Genomic DNA, 15,016 nt, shown 5'->3' with positions numbered 1-15,016 from the left:
TGTTAGTGGTGAGTCCAGTGCTAGCTGATGAGTAAGCAGTTGGAGAGAGAGGAATAGAAAGAGAGTCTAGTAAGAAGAAAAATCAGATCAGAACTCTGTCACAAGTGAGTTTTATGAGGTAGTGTTGTAGATATTCAGAATTTTAACATTTCACAAAATTTTGTCATATTTAATATAAATAGTTTAGGAAATATGTAACAGAATAATCATCAATGAAGTAAAAAACTAGACATAGCTGACATTAACATTTTTTGTCTCTTTTAGATTTCTTTCTACATTTCTGCACAGTAGTCTCCCTGACTACTGTGGTTTTGCTTTCTGCAGTTTCAATTACCCACAGTCAAACGTGGTCTGAAAATATTAAGTGGAAAATTCCAGAAAATAGACAATACATGAGTTTTCAATTGCCCACCATTCTGAGTAGCATGATGAAATCTCAAGCCTTCTTGCCCTGTCCTGCCCAAACCAGGATGTGGATCATCTCTGTGTCTAGTGTATCCCTGCTATGCATACTCTCCCCACCATTAGCCACTTAGAAACCATCTCAGTTATCGTGTTTATTGTGACAACCTCTTAACTTGTCTATGTGCTTGGTCTCTTTTATCTCCAAAACAATGATAGTCTGAGCCTTAATAAATATAAAAGTTAGACCATTCACTCTACTGCATTGAGGTCTCTAATGACTTCCCATCTTACCTAGAGTAAAATCCAGAATTTATAGAATAGCCGAAAGGTCTCTTACCCAAGGTCTCTAAATGGGGATGCTGTTGGCATTTTGGGCAAAACAGTTTTTCACTGTACAAAATGTCCTGCAGATTTACATGGTCTTTGACATCTCAACTTCCTCTAAGTGACGGTAAGGTCCCAGAGTCATTGTGACAACCCAAAATACTTTTCCCCAGATTTCCAAATGCACCCTTTTCCTTTCCATGTTGAAAACCATTTTGATGTCCCTATCCACACTTCTGTCCCAACTCTTCTCTACCTATTTCCCTTAAGCTTACTCTGTCATAGGCTTGCTGATTATTGGGTAGACTAAGGATTTGCTAACGGGGTGCTTTGCCCTTGCTGTCATCTTTACCTAGTATCTTTCTCCAAGTCACTTTAGTTCTTATAAGTCTTTATACAGAGGTCATCTTCTCAGTGAGGCAGACTTCTCACCCAACATTTCATGTAAACATCCACTAGAATGTAAACTCCATAAGGGCAGAGACTTGCTGTATTTTGTTCACATCTTTATCAATATCTAGAGCATTCCTGGCACATAGTAGACACTCTATAAATAAGGATAATTAGAGATTTTTAAAAATAGAATTATTTTTTATATATAGTATATTAGGAGAATTTATTAAGTTAATGGTTCTTAACTTTTTTATGCCAGGAAACTTTCTGAAAATCCAGTGGAAGTTATGGATCCTCTCCCAAGGAAAGTGCATATTTGTGAATGTAAGTATGTAAAGATATGTATTGTATGTAGATATAAGAACAGAGAGATAAAGATATAGATATGAGTATTGATATAGAAAAAATATAGAGATAGAAGTACTAAGACCCCCAGTGGATGCCTGACACCACAGATAGTACCAAACTCTACACATACAATGATATTTCCAATATATACATACCTTTTCACTTAAAAGAAGCACTTTACAGTTTTCCTTTGGCATGTCTTTTCTCCTGTGCATGTGAGGAATCCATCAATTTTTGTATTCTTGAAGACAAGGTGAGAAAATTAACAATAGGGTTGGGTGAATCAGTGACAGGTAAATGGCTCTTCTCAAAAAATATGGAGGGACCAGCTTTAATATGAAAACCAGGAGGGAGGATATGAAGCAAAATCCTTTTTCCTGCTGCTTGTTTTCTAGTCACCTGGAGGGAAGAATTAACTACATACACATCAAATTTGCAGAGATAAAAATCAAAAATCAAATCTAAAAAGACCTTGACAGGTTGAAGCAATGAACCAATGTAAGCACAATGAGATTTAATAGGGATAAATATGAAGTCCAAAAATTCATGTGGAAGCACATGATGAGGAAGATGAGCAGTGCTAGAACTTGGAGGTCTGAGTTGATTGTAATCGTAATATGAGTCAACAGAGATTTGTAGCTGTCAAAACAACTAATTAAACTTTGAGGCTGCATAAATAAAGCTATAGTAATGAAGTAATTCAGTATAACTCTGTTGTATTTTGTCGGACCAGACAATACCTGTAACGTTACGTCCCATTTGGGGTGTAACATAACAGAGAAGACAACCAGGGGATGTTGAGGGTACCATTAACCAGAAACTATAGGTGTGGAAGACTCTGAGGTCACATGATTATAGTATTTAAATATTAAAAAGGCTGTCACATGTGATTTTTTTGTTATTCCAGAGAGAAAATGAAGACTAACGGGAGAAGTTACAGTAATTCATTTTTTCTCTATACATGAGTAAGAATGCTTCTGCAATACAAATCGTGAAACTTGAAACAGGCTTGGCCTCATTAGAGAGCTAGAGAGTTTAGAAATCAGCTTGGTAAAAATGTCATAGGAATAATTAAAATATTGGATTGCCCTTCTTTAGATCTCTTCCAATTATGTAATTCTGTCACCTGCTTTTTTTTCTGCTCCCCCTGCTTGTGAGACCTAGTAGGTAGCTTCACAGGCAATGTCTCAGTGTGACATCTTGTGGTTCAAATGGCAGTTTTCTTTCTGTGTCTAGAAGTTCCCTGTTTTCTATTAACATGCCTGAATGTAACAAATGACTTAACTTCTGCTTGAGTTTTCCCTACATGAAGAGGGTGGGTTACTCTTTCAAAGATGATCAACCAAATTGCTTTCACCAGGCCATTGTTAAAATAGATGTAGAATACTGGGTAGAGGTAACAAGTTTTAGGGACTTTTTGCTGAAGAAAAAAGGATCTACATTTCTACTAGGAATTACAAATGTAAATATACAGCACCCAACAGGTATTACAAGTCAGCATAACCAGGCAGGTGTAAGAAAACCATAAGTGGTGAGCTGTAGCACACAATTTTATTGAAAACGAGCAGGTATTACCAACTCTAGCCCATTTTTTCCCATGGTTGGACAGTCTCAGAGTTGCGAGATTTTCTCATTTTCAAGAAAAGCTAGAAATTCATATTTTTACATGAGCTCTTGGGAAATGCTGGCGAAAAATTCAAATTAAAAAACAAAACCCCCAAAGAAACGAACCCTGTGCTGTCTAACAAAATACATCTGCCTTTCAGAGAGTGTTACAAACTATCGTTTTGTGATCTCTGTTATAAAATGAGTTTCTGGATTCTTTCCCAAGTTCACTTCACCTTACAATGCATCCCTCGTGTCCCAGAAATCAATTCTTAAACTAAATTCGACAAATATTTTTGAGCCCTTAATAAACGAAAAGTAGTTTGCTAGATATCTGAAAAATATGGACATGGAAAACATAATCTTTGTTTTCAAAGTTTACAGTTTTGTACCCAAGTGAAGACAAACACCAATGTGACTATAATTTAAGACTAATATGCAGTTTTTATGAGTGGTACAAATAAAATACTGGGAAGGGAAAAATTGAAACACTGGGCAAATCAGGGCAAGTTGCATTTCTGATTAACTGTGGAAGGTTTTCATAAGTGATAAATGAAGTGGGGAGACTTTCTAAGGGGGAAGGAAGAACATGAGAAAAGGTACAGTGATAGTAAAGTGAGAGATATTTGAGGAACCAGTGTTTATATAATTTACCTGGAACAAAGGATGGGTGTTGAGGATTTACATAAGAAAACTTCTGAGGAAGGTTGAAATCAATGGTAGGCCGAGGAGTTTTGATTTAACTCAATAAGCTACTTGCGAGAGACAGCATGATCTCATAGGAAGTGCCAAGTATTTCAGACTCGTCTCAGCAGTACTAGCAGCCAGCTGTATAACCCTAACAAATCTTTTAAATTCATTATGTGCCATTGCACTACTTGTCATATGAAGCATAACCTACTTCAAAATGTGGCGTGTAACATAAATTATATTGGTAAATCAATTTTCGTGAACCTTGTAAATTAGTTGTTGTTAGTGATGGGCAAAGCACTGAAGGTTTTGGACTAGGGAGAGGATGTGATGGGAACTGTACTTTTGGGAAGATTCATCTGGCAATTATGCTTTGAATATACAACAAGACAGGAAAAAGGTCACCAGAAAGTTAATTCACTTGCAATGTACATGCTTTTGAATACATAATAATACATGTGTAGCCTTCTAAATTGAAAATGTACAGGAGTTGGTGAGGACAAATAAGCTCCTTCTCTTTGAATGTCCCCCCAGCTACTCAGCTATCTGTCCCAGAGGTAACCACAATAATTAGTTTTAATGTTTTCTCTCAGTTATTATCTACATATTTATAAACACATATGTATACTCTATTTCGGTTTTGGAATTATTTCCATTTCAGTTTAGGAAAAGAACTTCAGCTCTGACATGGTGTGAGCCTGCATTCCATTTCGAACTGACAAAGCAACCAAAGCAACTGCAGACTGCAAAATGTATGGAATGCAGAAGAGCAGCCCTGGGAGGTCACCTGGGAGCCTGTGGGATTTCCAGGTCACCAGAATGTCTCTTGCTTTCTCCCCTTAGGTAGTCTGACCCAGGATTTGAAAAGTATTAACCTTTGAGCTATTAAGAACACTTCTATGCTTTTGAGTTTAATTTAAATGTCTGAAAGATGTTGGGTGGTCTCCGGTGAGTCATTTCAGTCAGGTCTTTTGGAGTTTGAAGATGGGCTGAGGATGAGAAAGAGAGGAGATGAAAGAGTTTGAATGGTTGTTTTATATTGAGAAATTGTTTTTGGAAAACTCTTCCTTGCCTTTATTAATCTCTATAACCAACTCCACTGAATTTGTTGTATCTTTTTTTATCTTTTGTCCAAACTTTAGATCTGTCTGGGAAGTTTCTTCTAATGGTGCTAATAAACCATGGAAACTCTAATAACAAGACCTTCATTCATGCCGATTCTCCTTTCTAAAATAACCTTCTTTGTCTTTCTTGATTAAGAAGGACTAATAGGTCTGCACAGGGCTCATCAAGTTTGTCTTCTTCCGTGGAGGCAGAATACCTTCGTAGCTAAGCAACTACACTGTAGGATTTTACAATATGGGTTCAATTCCTAATCCTACTTTTTACTAACTTTTCAACTTTGGACAAGTTAATCTTTAAGCTTCAATTACTTTGTCTGTAAAATCTTGATGATAATAATTAAAATTTATAGAGTTGTTATGAGATTAAATGGTATATTATTAAACATGTCTGGTAAATGATGTGTATTCAATAGATGTTAGTACGATGGTAAGGCTTTGTAACTTCTCTAAAGTACACGATTTTCCTTGTGTGGTCTTTTCTATATCTATATGCCCTGGTTCACAATTTAGTAGTTTATTGTTTCTTATATTTTTGGATTGAGAAATTTAAAATTCTCAAAGAGATTTTAAATTATTTGAGGGCAGAAATATGCATTAAAATTTTTTCTGGGTCTATAGTATCTGTTCTATAAATACTTAAATAATCAATTAATATAAACAATTAACTATTTTTCAAACTTGTTAGTTATGGAGAAAAGCCCAATTGCTTCTTTGGGGTAAAGCATTGGAAGTTCTTTAAGAATAATTATAAGACTGTGAATAAAAAAAAAATCTAAATATAAAGAAAGAAAGAAAGAAAGAAAGAAAGAAAGAAAGAAAGAAAGAAAGAAAGAAAGAAAGAAAGAAAGAAAGAAAAGAAAGAAAGAAATGTTGCCTACTTTCATGTAGTCATTAATGTCCAAAATGCTTTTTCCAGAAAGTTTGAGTTTTTTTCTTGGCTTCATTAGAGCTCTGAAAATTCTCATTTTTTTCATTTTCTAAACTCGTGTTAAACATTATTAGCCATATATAAATCTTCTTGTATGTAAAATCTAAAAACATTATTAGCCATATATAAATCTTCTTGTATGTAAAACATTATTAGCCATATATAAATCTTCTTGTATGTAAAATCTATTTTTTGTTGTTGAGTTCTGGAGAGATCATGGCTAAAATTAACCTGTGGGTCATAGTAGTATCTGGCAATATAGGGATCTTAATACTGTCCTATTTCTGCATGCTTATTTAAAACTGAGTGCTTTCTGTGAGAAAATGCATTTTTCTTCTTTAATGGTAGTTTGCATGAAATCTTCTAGTTTACATTTTAAAGAGGGAATATGTACCATTTATGTGCCTGAAATATATTTGCAGAGGCTTATTTTCCTGTACTTGGACTTATCCCAGCCATTAAACTTGAAGTTTAATCTTGTCCATGCCTTGTGACATGGTTGCTTGCCAGCAGTATAAAAATTTCATAGTTCAAGCCAATTTATTTAATACTTAAAACATTTGTACTTTTCTTCCGAGGACATATCAGGAGTATTTGTGTTTCAGGATCTAAATTAATCAGTTAATACCGCTTAGACAAATGAATGGGTAGATATTGGAAGAGGTAGAGGACACTGATAGTTGCCCACACAAAAGTACTTGTTCTTTACTTTTTCCTTCTCAAAGAACTCCCATTTTATGTTATTCATCACTGCTTTTTTTTTTTATGCAGCCAAATACCACAGGGGAAACTGACGTTGGGTGGGCCATTATTCCACTGCTTTACTGCCTCAAACATTGGTACACAAATGATCCTGCAACCCAGTTTTAACCAAAGGCATTTGAGGAGGTGTTTGCTGAGGAATTCAGAAGTTTTCTCTCTTTTATGAGAGAGTTCTGAAAATTAATTTTTTTCTTCTCTTGCTAAGTGATCCTGAGGATCACTTTATACAGGGGCAGAGCTGAGGAAACTGTAGGGGAGCCCAACCAGAATCATTGGATAATGCTTCCTCTGAAGTTCACCTCACCTCTGACTTCTCAGTGATGCTAGCCAATAACTTCCTTAATGTTTAATTCATTTTGAGTTTCCTGTTACTTGTGAGTGAGAGCTTGCTGAATAATAGATACAAAAATGTTCTGAATTTATCAACATGAGTATGTTAATGACGTTATCACCACTTAATATTTGTATAAAGATTCTGGGTTGTCTTCGAATGCATCTATTGGAATTATAATTGAATTTCTCACCTTTACATTTTTTACTGCTCTATTTCAATCCTAGATTTTGGGGATTATAGTAAAATTAAGAAGAGACAAGGAAAAAATAGGGTATTCATTGTTAACTATGATTATTTCATCAAACATGATCCTGATTTAGTCATTGAGATGCACTTGAGGAAATGAATTCAACCCATAAATGAAAAGGAATCATTTAGCCTTTAGGAATCAATATCAAACTGATACTGATTTTAGAGATATAAACTCATGTTGATTAAAGTTTGAAAGCTAACATTGATTCCCATTCCTTTTGAATAATGGCAAATATTTTCACAAAACAATGCCTTTCTACCCCATTTATAATTATGGTGCTATTCTATTTGTCGATCAAGAAAATTTATAATGGAATTCAGTAAAACCATTTAGTAAATTTCGATTTATTTATTAAGAGATTAAAAACCTAGAGATACAAAAAAATGGAGTCACATAGCTATGTAAAATATATTATTTACGAAGTTCAAAGAAATGCTTTATGCACATCTGGGTTCAAGGATTTTACATCCTCATTTTACAGATGAGAAAACTGAGCCTTGGAGAAACGAACTTGTGAAGCTCATTGAGCTAGTAACTGGAAGAATGGGGATGTAAAGCCAGGTCTGGAAGCCCTTAGAGCCCATGCCCTTACCTATGTCATTTGCTTCAGAGTACTAAATTAGGTCAAATGGGGTAGAGACAGGCATTTAGAGCTCCTGAATTTTAGACTGGTCCACACTTGTCTCATTTGGCTATTCAAAGTGAATGTGGCCTTGAATGAGAGAATCTGATAGAGAGAATCCCCTGCAAATCAGCAGTAGAACAGAGATGCCTGGATTCTTAATCCAACTCTGCCATTCACTGACCATAGAAACTTGCATTCCTTATTTACCTTCTCTGAGCCCCTATTTCTATTTCTTTAGCACGAGAATACACTGTCATAGGTTTTGAGGGGTAAGTCTATTTGTATATACTATAAAGTATTTAAAAAGTATGCATTATCATGATTATGTGATTTTCTCATTCCTTCTTCTGCTTTTCCACATCTGGAAATACTAAATTATAATAATGAGAGACATCTATTATTGTTGTGGTTATTAATCTTACATAAAGAGACAGGATTGGTTATCCATTAACTATGGAAGGATTAAGAAAAAGGAAAAATGTTTCAAGGTTCATGCTCATTTTGAGAAACTTGATAATCTAGTACTTGGAACTGACCACAGCAGAATAGCCAAAGGGCTATGCCACCAAAAAACCCTATTTTTTTAAAAAAGAGAAACATTCTACTTCAATTTTCTCATTTGTAAGATATAGAGCAGATTTTTAAAGATGCCTTCTCATCCCCCCTCAATAAAAGGAAAATAAATCTTATTAATGTAATATGTGCATTAGATAATTTTATTATCTTTCTACACTTGAATGAACAAAGTCCATATTTTTAGGACTGTAGACTAGTTTGAAATGGAAAGATTATGTAGAAACTTACATGTAAAACAATTGACGAAGTAGAAAATATAATTGTATTTACGAAGTCAACTAGAAAAATTCATTAATAAAGATATTCTGTCAAAATAATAAGTTCCAGATCTAATGGATTCCTTACTAAACAGATATGCCAAGTGCAATGTTAATGTTTGTTTTTTGATACTAATGTTTCCTTAGGTAGATTTTTCTAGGATTGAGTGAAGTTAAACTATAGTTTCCAAATACCAATCAATTAGGGACATATTTTGTTGTATTTTCATCTTGCAGAAAGATAGCATGAAATAATGGAAAAAGCTTTGATGTATGATATGGAAATTCTAGGTTTTAGTACTTATTGGCTCTGTGAAAGTAACTATGTAACATACTATATTTGCAGATTTTGATTTTATCATTTGTTAAATGAAAATAACAATATGTATTTGGTTTACTTCAAATTTATTATAAGTGTAAAATGAAATAGGATCTACAGTACTTGGTAAACTGTAAATGCCAACTTAGAATTCTATTAATCACCTTTTCAAGAGTTTCTATGTATATCTTTATTCCTTTCGTAACATGAATCATTGTTGAAGTTTTAGAAAACAGAAATTCTATTTGCTCTTTTATGATGGCATTCTGAATGGGATGTGTATTAATGCTTGTAGCATGGCTGAATCAAACAGTGATTTGCTCTCTCAGTTTTTGTTCAGGAACTCATACACCATAAATTATTTGGAAAACTGGTTTGAAATGCAATCTGAGCCCTTTATACTGCTTGACTGTTGTTACTTAGGAAACCCTTAGAGAATCCTATAATAATGCTAACTATATCTAGAATTTATATTAATTCTGATATTTCATCACGTATATTCAGGAATGGTCTGTATACTTAAAAAATGACCTGTAATTACATTGAGCATTAAAATATTTCTGTTATTTCTTTAAAAACAAAACAAAAATTAAATCAGTAAACCTTTTCCCTTTTATCATTCTGGCAGGCTAATCATGTGAACTGAAATATGGATAAGGAAGCATATCTGGTTCTAATTTCTGAACTCAACACCAGATGTCTTCAAGTTTTGCCTTTAAAAAACATTTTAACTTTCATGAAGCCATCTCAGTGCAAGTGGTAAAAATCACTACAGACTAAAAGTTTGAATTTTATATTTTACTTTTTTGCCATGCTTTTGAGGAACATCTCCAGTGAATGATCATAATGACTAGAAACCTTTTCAGTGTAAATATGTTGTATAAAAAGCTCATGTATTGTCAAATCATTTAGACCTAGAATACGAAATGTGAAGTTTGCCCCAAGAAAAAACACCATGTTCCTTATGAATCCCTTTACCCACTAGAAGGAGGACCTCAAAAGTGTTTGCATCATGGATGGCTTGAGAGCATTCTGGACTTGCCCTAAAAGTTTGTGCTGGGGACAAAAATGAGTCATATATCACTGCTGAATATAAAAAAGCTCCAGTCATTCATAAAATTTAAAAATATTTACCTTTTAAACAAGTTTTTTTTCCCCAAAGGTCTTTTTCAGGCTCTTCGTAGTTTAAAGGAGATATAATTTCTGACAGCTGCAGATAGGCTATTAGCCAAACAGAATAACCAAATGTTGAAATATCTTTAGTTATATTCCCAAAGCAATGGGAAAACCTATGAGTTACTGCCATCACTCTTTCTTTAAAGTAAGTTCTATGGACTTGTATATTTATCTAATAATGTTAATAAGATATTTAGTAAGTTCTATCTTACTTGAATATACAGAAGATGAGAATCGTGAATAGAGTTGTATATAAACTAAAAGAACATATATTCACTTATTAATTCAACGAACATGTATTGAGGGCTTAAGATATACCAGACACTCAGAAATGGAAATCTAAGATGTATATGAAAAACTCAGAATGTATAAATAAAAAGAAGCAAGCAAGAAACAATTATAATAGTGTATCATAAAAACTCAGAGTATTGAACAAACTTACATTCATTCAGCAGTGTTTATTAATCACTTATTATATGCTGGCCTTCGGAGATAAAACATGGTGAAAAGTGAGCGAGACAGACACAGGCCTTTCCTCTTGGAGCTTGCATTTCCAGTTGTCCACTGGGCATCCTCACCCAGGTGTTCTACCTGTACATCAAAACCGACTCATGTAAAATTAAGCTATTTATTTCTACCTTGAAGCTAGCTTTTTCCTCCAGGATCCTCACTTCTGTTAGTGACACATCCATTTCTTCAGTTCCTGAGGCCTCGAACATCAAATCGTCAATTCTTTTCTTTTGCCTCTCATAATGGTTCCATCGATTTTGCTTTCCAGATACCATGCCATCTTTTCTAACCTCATTCTCCCCTTTGAGTACACCTCTCTATTACCTTTCGCCAGACATGTTGCAAAGTCTCCTACCAGATTTCGCTTGTCTTCTTATTTTTTTTCTTTTCTCACTTATATGAATAAGCTATTAGATGATTATTCCTAAAGAAGAATACTAATCACATCACTGCCTTGTTCAGGAGACCTCCAGGTCTCTCTAGTTCTTGTCTAATTAAGCAGAATCTCCACAGTCTGTCATTTATGCCTACCATAATAGCCCTGATCCCACTAACCAACAAATATAAATTATATTTATGTCCTAATTACAATGGTGCTGAGCTACCCCCTGCAGAGAACGTTTCTTAAACTTCTGGTTCTGATTTTCTAACTTTGTTTTGAAATTTTTAAAAAAGAAAGCAAGCTGTTTCCAGCTTGTGTATTGTTTTCTTTTTTCTTTTTTTCTTTTTTTTGAAGGTTGTTGCCTTGCATTTCATTCCAACAACAATAACACAAGCCTTCTTCTGCCTCTCTTATTTTGTAGTTTTCGGGGTCTATTTTCTATTCTTGATTGTGAGAACCAAGAAAATAGAAAAGGCAGGGCTCTTCTAGGCAGGTGGATTAAGAGAAGAAATGATACAGAAAATTCGGACTTTTCTTGAGACTGTAAGTGGATGGAGAAGACTGGCAACAATCATATGTTAATAATTTTGGTCTCAGTCACACTCATTTGCCAGCTGTAGTCAACACTTGGCATCCTCAAACTTCTCACTTTCTGGTTTCCACTTGTCAACTCTGCTGCGTAAAAAGCTCATTGAAGGAGCCTGACCTCTGTTCCATCATGAGAACATCAATACGTGTGCCAAGAGTTGGTTCCTCAGGCTGATGCCTCTATCTCACCCTCCAGATGAATGGGACTATAAGCTCTTCCCCAGATACACTCTGATTTCTTGTCTCCATGTCTTCCCTCTTTCTGAAATGGTCTCCTCTCATTTCTGCCTATTACAGTCCTGTATTTTAAGTTCCATCTCTCATGCCAACTACTCTCCAATGTTTTCCCCAATTTTTTTAATAGCAGGGCAGTCATTGTTTACACCAAAGAAACGTTCCTGATTACCCTGAATAATGTGCATAATTCAAAAAAAAAAAAAAATGGACCCATATGAATCAAAAAAGAGTGACAAGTACTTCTATTTATCAGCTAAAATGGGACTGACACATGGTAACATAATTTACTTCATCTTCTTACCTTGAAAATATGTAATTCCTAACATATTTTGAACATTTTTAGAGCTCTACATTACTCTGAAACCCGTGCATAAAAAGACACTTGGAATATTTCTATTACCATAACCAACTCAGCTGTGATCTAAATGAAGAATTTTCAGAATTATAAGCATAAAAGGTAAGTCCATATGATATAAAAATATTCCATAAAAAAGATTAATATAAAACTTTTCATCTAAGGCTGACAGCAATGAATATTGTCCTTCAGGAGACAAATTTCCATATATGAGACTTTTGTGCTTGATAATCTTACTGTGTCTGGAAAAAACACTCCATTTGGAGATTTCTTTCTCCTGGATGTATTAGTAAAATGTGACTCAAAGCTGCTATAATGTAAAGCTTACTTCCTCTGTCTTCCGTCCACTCCTTGTCTCTGTTAAAGCCTGCTATCCCAGCTGCTCTCGTCACCTATTTTAATAACTAAGTAAACAACTGAGTAAGTTTATTAATTAATCTACACAAACTGAAGTAGGTTGGGGTTCTGTAATTTTATTGGAAGTGTTAAGGAAATGGAGTCTCACTGTAAGTGGCAACTTTATGTTGTTTCTTTTTTCTCCCCTCCCTCCATCTTCCTTTACACTCCCTGAACAAGCCTGATCCCATCTGATCTTGGAAGCTAAGCAGGGTTGGGCCTGGTTAGTCCTTGGATGGGAGACCACCTAGGAAGACCAGGTGCTGTAGGTGTAAAAAATAAAAAAATTAAAAAAAAAAAGAATTGTAAGCTGACAAGGTCCTTGTAATCTGTGAGGTCAACTAAGGCTTGCCTCGCCTAAAAAATAAAAAAATTTAAAAATTAAAAAAAAAAGAAATCAGGACTTAAATTACATTGATAGAATTAACATATTTAGTGATAAGAAGATATCATTTTTATTTTTGAAGCTTATAGCTGGAAGAGATCATGTTTATTAGGGTTGATTGTGTGATACCTAATCCAGTATCATAAAATGAAGGTTTGGTTTTTACTTTGCAATAAGAGATGATGCAACTGATGGAGACTAATGATAATTCAGATATCAGATGCTTATAACAGTTACTTCAGTGAATGTGGTCCATCTTCCAAAGATTGTCCATTGTAATGACTAAGCATGCCTGTTTGTTACAATACAGTTTAAAACTTGAGGAAAATATATGTTAAAAGTTTTCAGAATAATGAGCCAATAGGTCAAAGTATGTAGCTACATCTCTGGTATTAAAATAATAATTTTTGTCGCTAGGTTCGTTAATAAAACAGCAGTGAAACATTTTAATGGGTATGTTCTTTCTCTGAAAGGAAAGGCTGAACGCATTAAGTGTTCGATGTGCCAGTAAATTTCAAAGCCTCCGACTTGTACTGTCAACCGTCTGGGGGGAAATGGCTCTAAAATGATATTTAATTACTGTATATCATGGGTAAGATTATTTAACTAAATTTTGGAATTTGAAAAAAATTCTCTTGAGTCTTAATTTTGTGTCTATGTTTTAAAAAAATCAAGAAAAAGGAAGAATTACATAGGAAAGGACTTAAAAAGAGTTCATGTACATCTCTAGAAATTTAAAATCTTTCTCTTCATTCAATAATTTGTAAAGAAAAGAAACATTCAAAGATCATTAGCAGTACTATAGGAAAAGGACAATATGTTGATCATGATGACATAAATAAAATAATGGCTGTTTTCTACTTCGAACCAAAGGCTATCTTAATGGCAGGAGTGAGTGAATGAATACAAAAAAATATGTATTGTAAACAATGAGAAGCCTTTTGATTGCTTTTAGAGAGACTATTTTTGGTGTGGTTATTGATCCAAATGCTAGTGGCTGGCTAAAGCTACCCTACTACTGTATCCGCACACCGAACCCTACAGTTTTGCAGCTGAGGCTTTTTAGTGCCTGTGACAGATTGGTGGCGCATACGAAGAAATATTTCTTAGTTTACACGTTTGTTTTGACTTGAAAACTTTCAGCTTGGGATTTAGCCCTGAGCTCATGTGCTAACCACATCTGTTTACCTCTGTCTCATTCCTAGTATTTGCACCTAACTTCTGAGTTAAGAACAGGAAACAGCTTCCTCAGAGACTCACAGATTCAGAGTGTGAAGATATATAATGAATTGCAATGGAATCAAAATCAAATCAAGAAGATTGTTCTCCATGTTCTCATAATTTCCTCACGGGATGAAATTTACTTTCTGTTTTCTTAGTTTTGATTGCTGCTTACCTTCCCATGGCATTTATAATTTTCCTTCAATAAAAAGTGAAATGAACACATACATTATTATGATTTCTGAGACCTTTTGCTACTTCACTTAAGATGAGTTAACTGACAAATTCACTTTGTAAATTTGTTATTATTTGTATTATATGGATCCTTTGAGAAGAGTAAACTAGTATTTTCATCTACTTAACCTTGATAACCTTGATTATCAATCACTGGGTTTTCCTTCCAAAGTCAAATTGCGAACGAATTTATTAATTAAAAAATTGTCAAATAAAACAATGTAATATACTATATGTACCCATTTATGTGCACATAGACACGTGTGTTTAAATGCAAATGGATTTGATTTTCTTAGTGCCGATGTCATTGTTTATCTGTGAAAGAAATGGAATTCACCTAGAGCAACTTAATATCTACACACTGTGCCCCATTTGTAAGGCAATTATTAATTATTAATGTAAAATCATCTCACCCATCCCAAGATTTGCCTTTGTATCTTAACAAAGAGATTCATTTAAAAAGTAAGTTTAACTTTCTGGTAAGCATCTCTTCACATCTAGTTCTCTTCTTTACAGTTTCATCCATTAATTTCAAAACTGAGCATTTCTTTCTAGACCAAGGTGAAGGAAATATTTTGGAGTGGCTGTG

At 34.2% G+C, this 15,016-nt stretch overlaps 1 long non-coding RNA gene across 1 annotated transcript; it reads left to right on the top strand.

The window, feature by feature from the left end:
* The first annotated feature begins 1,376 nt into the window (after positions 1–1,376).
* LOC111731492 lies at positions 1,377–14,659 on the top strand. Its single transcript, XR_002777162.1, has 3 exons — positions 1,377–1,446; positions 12,180–12,293; positions 14,178–14,659. It is a non-coding gene; the product is annotated as an uncharacterized LOC111731492 (long non-coding RNA).
* The last annotated feature ends 357 nt before the right edge of the window (positions 14,660–15,016 follow it).

Source organism: Pteropus vampyrus, unplaced genomic scaffold (genome assembly GCF_000151845.1).
Source record: "Pteropus vampyrus isolate Shadow unplaced genomic scaffold, Pvam_2.0 Scaffold11, whole genome shotgun sequence".
Lineage (NCBI taxonomy): Eukaryota > Metazoa > Chordata > Mammalia > Chiroptera > Pteropodidae > Pteropus > Pteropus vampyrus.
Note: the sequence above shows the minus strand (reverse complement) of the source record. Positions and strands in the feature narration are given on the sequence as shown.